The 8,910-nt window shown below is 34.7% G+C and overlaps 1 protein-coding gene across 1 annotated transcript in view; it reads right to left on the bottom strand.

The window, feature by feature from the left end:
- LOC108965929 overlaps window positions 1-5,020 on the bottom strand; it is a 75,287-nt gene extending 70,267 nt beyond the window's left edge. The window contains exon 1 of the mRNA XM_018928608.1: window positions 4,240-5,020. The gene's annotated coding sequence lies outside the window, so the exon portion shown is untranslated. The remainder of the gene's footprint in view (window positions 1-4,239) is intronic.
- Window positions 5,021-8,910: the final 3,890 nt, after the last annotated feature.

The raw sequence follows: 8,910 nt of genomic DNA, 5'->3' as shown, positions 1-8,910 counted from the left end.
TGAGCTGCAATAAAGCGCTTTATAAGATATTTACTTTTGCAATTCATGGGCGTTTTCCGACTGTTGTGCGTCTCGCAGTTAATTGGGAGAATGGCTAAAGAATGTATTTCAATCCAGAGAACACAGTACAGCCAGTGGAAATACCTCCAGCAACAAAATTAGCATTTTCGAACAAAAATCGCATTGCCCGAAATGGATCAACTCCGGTGGTTTGATATCAATTCCATCCCCCGATTATCAATTCACGAAAAAGGAACTTATCACGAATATTCGGATATTGCCAAATTATCGTAACTACGATTCTTTAAGTGCACGCGCAATGTTAGCTGCCAGAAATACCGATGTTGTTGACTTAACTAGAAGATGCAAAGTCAAATTCCGGGAGATTTGCGCTCATAACATCGTCTTGACAATGAAGACGACGCGACGTGTATTAGCTAGTGGAATTTGGATCTGTCGTTATTATGTTTCGCAATCTGCATGCGCTGAAATTGTGTAATGGAACCTGACTGAATGTGATGCACCTGTCGAATACAAGGGGGCAGAATGCTTGACTCTATTCCTCGAATTCCTTTGAGTTCTATTAATTTTCAATTTCAGTTCAAACGTATTCCATTTTCAGTGTAAATTGCATTTGAGATGACAATAAACAGGACACAAGGATAGTCGCACAGTGTGTAGGATAAATTTCCAAATGCTATGTTTTTCACACGACCTGAGATACCTGGGATGCTCAATTGTTGGAGAACCATCTTTTCTGTACACCGGAGCAGAAACCAAGCTGTGTTATATTGAAAAAAAAGAAACAATAAATTTCTTTCATTTCAACACACAAAATTTCACGCAGGACAACGGCTGTGGGGTCAGCTGGTTGTAAATTTAAATAAAGAGAATATGTACTATTGTGATCAAATTGAAAGGTAAATTTTTAAATATTACTTCGCGTTTTAAAATTTTAATTTTATCTTTAAGTTGGTAATATTGACATCTGTGATAAATTTCACGTCAAAATATTCATTAGTATTTGAGATACGCGTCGTTTTGTGACATCTTTGAAAAAAATATTTAAAATAGTTGTATTGTGAACTATTTTTTCGAGTTTACAAGTTCTCTGGAAAAAAGAAAAAATTGAGAGTAGAATGAAACTCATCGCAGGGTAGGTAAAAAACAAAAATAAAAGAAAAGTAGTATATGGGCGATCTGAGGTCTGGAAAAGGAAGGGAAGAATGGTTCATCTTGATTGCTAAAATTGTTTACTTCTAAGTAATTAACCTTTGAAAAATAGCGAAGAAAGTGAGTAAAGAAAATTATACCTCAAAATAAGACCTATATATTCAAGAAATATAAGAATGTTTATCTTTACTTCCTTATCTGAACTTCCGCAAACCTAAATTACGAGTATTAAAAGCTCACCGCATAAAAATAAATCCGTCAGCGTTTTAGCGTAACCCCTTGCATATATTACAGTTTATTATCTCAATTAATAGCGCCGAAAAGACAGTCGGAAACACTTACAAATTGCTTGCTCCAACCGAAAAAGTAATATTATAATTCATAAAAAGGAAATAATTGAAGGCTTTTACTCCCTTCTAAGTGCCGTGCAAATAATACTATTTAGCTCGGTAAAAGCTAAATAGCTTAATATTTAGTCGCACCACCTGCGAGTGTTTGGCGAACGGCAGCAAATATTTACACATACACAGAGTTTTGCTTGAGGCTTGAAGGATTTGGGTGCACGTGTTGGTTACACGCTTATCATAAATTCAATATTTTATATTGCTCTAGGCTAAGAATAATCCAAGGGGGCACAAAGCTGTTTTCGTATGCAAAACAAGGTCGATAACAGAATGGCAAATGCCTGGCATTAAACGTGCATTTTCTCTAGTGTAAGTGGTGGCACGGGGAGGTGCTGTAGAAAAATCTATGAAAGCAAAATGTGAGTGAAATCGTAAATAATCCTTTACATCTGCAAAGAAGGCCAGCACAAGTAAGCACTTTCTCAGGTAACAGTGCCGTGACTGAAGAAGGCACTTAGAAAAACATCGCAGCTTAAGAGTGGCAGTAAAATAATAGTACTGCCATAGTTTACGCCTTTCGTGAAAATTCATAAATTTTACGGAAAATTGTATTTTTATTAACAGAATATGTTATACTTGTATATGCTGCACTCTCTTTTAATATACAGTTTTTTTTGCGGTACTTCTCTTTTAAGGAACGTTTTATTTGTATATTATCATTACAAACCAAATTAATGAAAGTAAGATAGACTAAAAGGTGAACACGTATCTATACGTATATATATATACATTTTGTAAATGTTGTGCGAGATATTCCACCAAAAGTTGCTCAAACCCTCATTAAATTAATTAATTGTTTGTATAGTATTATTGTTATTCTTGTCATATATTCATTTGGATACTCATCCAAAGTTCTTTTTGTAAAAATATTAGTTATTTTACCCTATATTTGTCGTAGATAGTTAAAATCATATTTAAATATTATATAATAGTTGAAAGTCATCTTTAACTAAGCTATTCAGTTTTTATTATGAGTTTTATATTTTTAACACACAGTGGCAAAGTTTTTATGGAATATTTGCTGAGCACCCAGCTGAAAGCTAACCACAACAATATAACATATATGTACCATAATTSCTGAAATACCCATAGCTTAAGGAAGTATTTAATACTTGGTACCATGTGTTGTAAAATTATGATGGTAATGAAACTTTGCAGGTTTCAGACCACTATAAACAGAATTGAAAATATACAAACCTTTAAAGACAAAGAGTTTTAATTCACCAAATAAATAAATTCACTCGTTTATTCGGCAGAGTTATCTCACTCTCGCGTAGTCATTGGTACAAAAATTATTCAAATGTAACAATGTATATTTATAATATAAAGCAAAAACTATAGGGCTTTCCAATAAGGGTGATATGATTTCTTAAAAATAAAATAGAAATAAAAACACACAGTAATTGCTAAGGAAATGCATATGTTTTCTTATGTAGTGTGAAGAACAATAAGGTTCTGAATGTAACATCATTCAATCCTTTTGCAAGAAAAAATTCGATGAACGCTTCTAAATGATGGCTTCCAAAGCTTAAAAAGAGTCTGGTTTATTGATAAATACCAATGATTTTAAATAACYCCTCAAGAGTTAGGAGGCCATTCAATGTTACAATGTCTACACTTTTTTCGCAATAATTCGGTTGTTGGAACCAGATATTGTGAAGATCAACATCTTCTGATTACTACCGCACACCATTGACAGTGACGGTGTCATTATCATTTTCAAATGGTTCCAAGGCAAAATCAGCAAACTCACGAAGTCTTTCGTGGTCCAATTGCTTCAGTTCTTCAGTGAGAACACATTTGTATGGCTGCAAGTCCAATTCTTTTCTTAAAATCCGCCAGGTTGTAGTTTGAGACAGTCCCAATTCTTGAAACCGTCTTTTAATCGACAAATTCGGCCTTCAGCAACACTTCAGGCAGATATATTTGCACTACTATGAGTTGTTCAATGTCTCATAGACGAGCATCGAGCACACGTAAACGATTACTAGGACCATAAAATTATTAGGACCATGAAATGACAAAAGGGCTTGATAAGTTGCAACTGGAGAACGATTATTTTGTTAAGAAATTTAATAATTTGTAAGCATTCTTGTTGCGTATATCCTTCCTTGATGAGTTTTTAAACATAACTATGTAAGCATATAATGGAAAAAAGTTACAGATCATGATATAATTATCAATATTAAAAATGACCGACATGACACTTAGAAATCATGTTATCCCTATTAGAAAACCCGGTATTCATTTAATCAATTAAAATACGTAAATGGGTACAGGAGGTTCTTAAGGAATAGTATTGATATATTCCGTTAAGTTCATTGTAAAATAATTTTTCAAATATTACATTTTTGCTTGCTAAAAATTTATTAATTGTCTATATTTGTCTCTTCTTACTTATTTAAAAGTTTTAAMGGTTTTATTTTGTCCCTGTCTAGAAAAATATCATAAGAGTTGTTTCTTATGTATATAGTTATTTTCATATCAATAACTGATAGTCCTCCGTAGATCCAATATTTTTAGCTCAAAACAGCCACGAATATATAACAGTCATTTGTTAACATTTATTAAAAGAAAAATAACTAAAAAAATAAATCCTTATTCTATTCTGGTACTCAAAAGACAAAGTCTAAAACTAAGGAAATTTTTGGCAAACACTTACTTTGAATTTAATGCTGTATATTTTCACTAATTGCTGCCGCACGTCACGCCCCGCGCATACACGAAAAGACGCACAGCAATAACACTCAATAAGCCGTTTCCGTGTGCTACTCACACGGTATAATCGTGCCAACCCACGTACGTAAATGGCAAGTACTAAACTCGTGGCACGCACTTGATTCTAACTAAACACGTACACACACGCACACACACAACCGCAAACGCAAAGCGACAATAATCAGCAATTCGAAGCAACAATTCATAAACGAGCACACGATAACCGCATACGCAGGCACTACGATAGTAGTAGCTAGAGCAGTTAGACGAGTTAGCTAGCTGACTGACTGGCTAGCAAACTAACTACGCGGAAGGAGTGTTTGTGGTGCGGTTTTAAGCCGCTATCGCTGCCGCCACAGACGCCATCAACAAAGCCAACGTGCACGACGTACGCGCATCAACCGCAATTGGAACGACCGTCAGCGTTAACGTCAACGCTATCTCCGCTGCAGTTGGCTTAGCCGGAGCTGCCGCCGCCATTACTACAAAGCAATAACAAATTATTTGTTGTCACGCACTTAGCTTTACGAGCGTTGTTTTTGCTATATTTGCCTTCACTATTTTCATTCATAATTTATACGTTTAAATCTGTTGGGCCGGCACTTTTCTAACGGCTAAGTGAATAAGACCAGACTGGCCACCTTATTGCTGCAGGTAAACAAGTACTATTTGCTTATATGCACCAGAAACATACTTTTGCACTCTTTCACACAAAATATTCGCATTCGTACAAAGGTAATTTCGGATGCCACAAACGTACACAAAAGAAATTTCACATTACTGAAACTTTTGAGAATTTACTTTTATCCGCGTTTACTTTCTTCGTTGAATGAAGATTTATGTTTTTACATCAAGCGACCAAACAACCATCCCAGCGACAGTGGGATGTAATAAAATTATTACACTTCGCTCCGCAGCCTTAAACGGTACCCTTTATTCGTTATTCGCCTCTGTCTTATAAATGTCCTCGTTGGCATTTATCGTATTCGCGTTTGCTTAGTATATACCGTCACTTCATGTAAACCGTAAACTTAACCGCACAGGACTGACTGCTGTAATCAACTAAAAGCTTTGCTCTCCATTCGTAAAATTTTACCTGTGACTGTCTACCACACACACAACGAATCGATCCGAATACAAATGAGCACAAGACTCGTGCACAACGAACGATACAGTTTGATTATAAAACGCGTTCAGTTAACATCGGCTGCGCTTCGAAACAACGTATTTCGGCATTCGTGTCTCCTCATATACTWGTGCACATATGTAATAGCTTTCATTTTCTCTCTGTTTCAAAGCTTCTGTGTCCTTCGCTAAACTCTAATCCAAATATGAGCCACTGCGTCTTTTGTCTGTAAATCGCTTTCGTTTTAAATGCAGCGAACCTGAAGAAGCTGCTTTAAGAAAAGTTCACAATTTGCTTTCATCGTGAGAGCGCTGAGAAAATATTCCAGTGAAAGGTGAATTTTTGTCGGGCCAGGATTTCCAAATGAAAACTAACATAGCCTTAACAGTTTACCCAACATTTGAAACTWTAATAACAGCGCTTGAGTTTTGTACAATATTATAGGGAAATTTATACATGAAAGGAAATTTTGCTGCTTCTATATAAATACATTAATTATGGTGACTGTTAAATGAGAGAGGGTTTCCTGATATAWATATTGCATGAGTAAAGAAACGCTTTTGGGGTTAAGATATATGTATATGCATTAATATGCCAAAAATTTAAAAAGTCCTCTAGACTAGATCTGAGTTTTCTAATAAAAAATATACAATTTTTTGAAGTTACTTTACTCTTGAGCCTAATACTGCGCAATAAATACGTAGTATTCCGGAACGTTATGGGATTAAGTGTGGTTCTATTAATCTATTCGAAACTATAATTACTTTGAAAATTTAAAAACTAAGGACTTTTACTGTTATTTTTGACGTAGACGTGGTTGTTAGTAATTTTCGCAATGACTAATGCAATGAATATTAGGTAATCTCATATAAAAAATTCGGTAGAACTCGGTCAAGTAATTCCTGAGGCATAGGATTTCATGGACAACTGTTTCAGTAAAGCCCTTTCTTGCCAGCATGATTATTAACTTTAATTCTTATGCATGACAGTGATTTATTGCTCCACTAATTTCAAGATAACCGTTAAATAGAGAGAGGACGTGTTTGTTATTTTATCCATTTTCACAGTGTTTGAAGAAGCGCTAAAATTACTTTTTTCAACAAGCTTAACACAGAATATATGTAGATATTTTAATTTTTAGTAAAGTTATCACTTGTACGACAGACGGGCGAACAGACAATTAATCTGGGTTCGGCTTGTCTCGTCATCCTGATCATTTACACATACATATAAAACGCGACCAATGATTTTCTGTGCCCATAGAACAAACCAAACAGTTACATTTTGAGGATGCAATAGCGCCTCAAAAATTGCTTTTGGGTTTTCAGCATACCTAATGCGATAATTTACGTTAACGTACCCATTTTACCAAAAGTGAACTTGGTCGCTAAACAAAAATTTGTTGTGCACATCGGGATCGGTCGGCACCTCTTTTGGTCCCACTCACCGAACATGCAATAAGCTTTATGATCATTCGGCTTCAATTTTTGTACGAGTTATGAAATTSCGGAAACTTCYAGAAAACCTTGTAAAATAGATGGACGCCAGCTACAATCGTTTCGCGCGATGGTGAATTCAGTTGGGTATTATTCGACAATCTGCTCCGAAGCAGAAATCGGCGGTGCGCCCTCTGCGGTGTCTTTGAGAATGTGCAATATCTACTAAAATAAACGTGATGCAGATTCCTAGTTGCTCGAATTACTGACTCTACTGCTTGAAGTGAATATTGAAAGCAGCGTACTTTGCGTTATGCAAACCAAACCATKATTTTAGTAATAAATTTGGAAGATTTCCAAACCTTGTTTCGGAGTAAGTCTATTCATTATGATACGACAAACCAAGCTAACTATAAATCAACTAACAGCTGTGAAAACAACTAGCCTCAAAACAGTATTGCCTTATTAGAAACCACTAGAACTGAAGCCGTTGGATCTTCACAAGCGACATCGCTTCGCTCTATGATCTGCCATTTCATCCAGAAAAAACAACGGTTTAGTGTGGTTTGTGACCCGTTGGAATCATCGGTTCATATTTCTTCCAAAATGATGAACAAAACCGTCAATGGCAACCGTTATCGCGCTTTCATGCCTGAAATTGAAGCTCGTGATCTCGACGAAGGCAAAGTTTGAAAATGTTTAAGATATATTAAAGATACAGTAGTATTCTCCTGATTTGATATATTTTTGACATTTTGTATACATCTACCGAGAGAAAACACACGCACTTTACAGAGTTGCTAAATAAGATTTTTGTTATCTTTGGTTTTTTGAGAGTCAACCACTTTTATTTACAAGATGTAAAGAATTTTATAATAATAATAACCTCATTCTAGAACTGCATGTTTTTACAAACAGTATAATCATTTGTAAAAAAGTTATTTTTTATAAGTTATTTATTATATAATATAATATATAACAAAACAATATTTATAAAATTATTGRATAAAAAAAGTCTTATTATTTTGTAGAACGGCCCTCCTCCTACTAACGTGACTATTAGTTTAAGCATGCTTTCATGCATGCTTTGAAGATAACTTATATTAATTCTACACAGCTTCAATAATTTTTTTCATTTCTTTTAGAGTTTTTGGACGCTTTTCCCACATCCTTTGGCGCATATAATCTCAGTACTTTTCAATTGGATTGAGATCTTGACTGCTTCCTTGCCGTGSGAGACGCAATTGCACAAAACTCCTTTTGGATTATTGAAAAATCCTTTTCAATAGTTTAATGTTTTAGTTACCATCTTGGCAAGGGGTTGAATTATCCTGAAAACAAACTTTTGACATTCACAGATCCTTGAAACTGTCCAACACCAAACTAGGACTTTATAGTTAACTTCAATTAGACATTTAAATAGAACCAATGATTGTTTATAAATTCATAAGTTTCAAAGTACTGATATACGAAAAAATAATTAGCYTAGAACTATTTTGGTAAAGCTAAGGCGAAAAGAAACATTTTTTATAGCGAATTCTAATTTAATGAAAATTATTTTTGCGTTTATCTCTTGTTATCACAAAGCCTGGGTTCTATATTAGCTCCCAAAACTTCTTCTGGATAGAAGTTTATTATAAGTTAAGGGTAAAGTTGCGGAGACATACGGAAAAAATAAATTAAGTTTGCGACGAGATTTGTAGCACCCAGAAAGTAGCAGCGAAAGCCCTATGAAGTATAGATAGGGTGATTAGGGTGATGAACATAGTCGATTTAGCCTCTCTGTTTATGAGATATCGTCTTGAATTTTTGCACACGCTAGTTTGTCGCCAGAAAGCTGCTCAAGACTTTTTCTTGATAACACTTTGTTATTTGAAAAGATACAACAGTACAATTTCGAAAATAAGATTTTAATTCTATCTAATATAATAATATGATTGTCGTAGRAACTTACTTTTCAACAAAAAAGGCAAGTTCTTGTAAGGATCCTTTGTATTTATGAATGGGTTTTACAGCGTCGGTGTAACCGAAGTTGATATTTTTTTTCTCTTTA

Source organism: Bactrocera latifrons, unplaced genomic scaffold (assembly GCF_001853355.1).
Source record: "Bactrocera latifrons isolate USDA-ARS-PBARC rearing strain unplaced genomic scaffold, ASM185335v1 scaffold_150, whole genome shotgun sequence".
NCBI classification, from domain to species: Eukaryota; Metazoa; Arthropoda; class Insecta; order Diptera; family Tephritidae; genus Bactrocera; species Bactrocera latifrons.
This window is presented reverse-complemented; position numbering and strand designations above follow the sequence as displayed.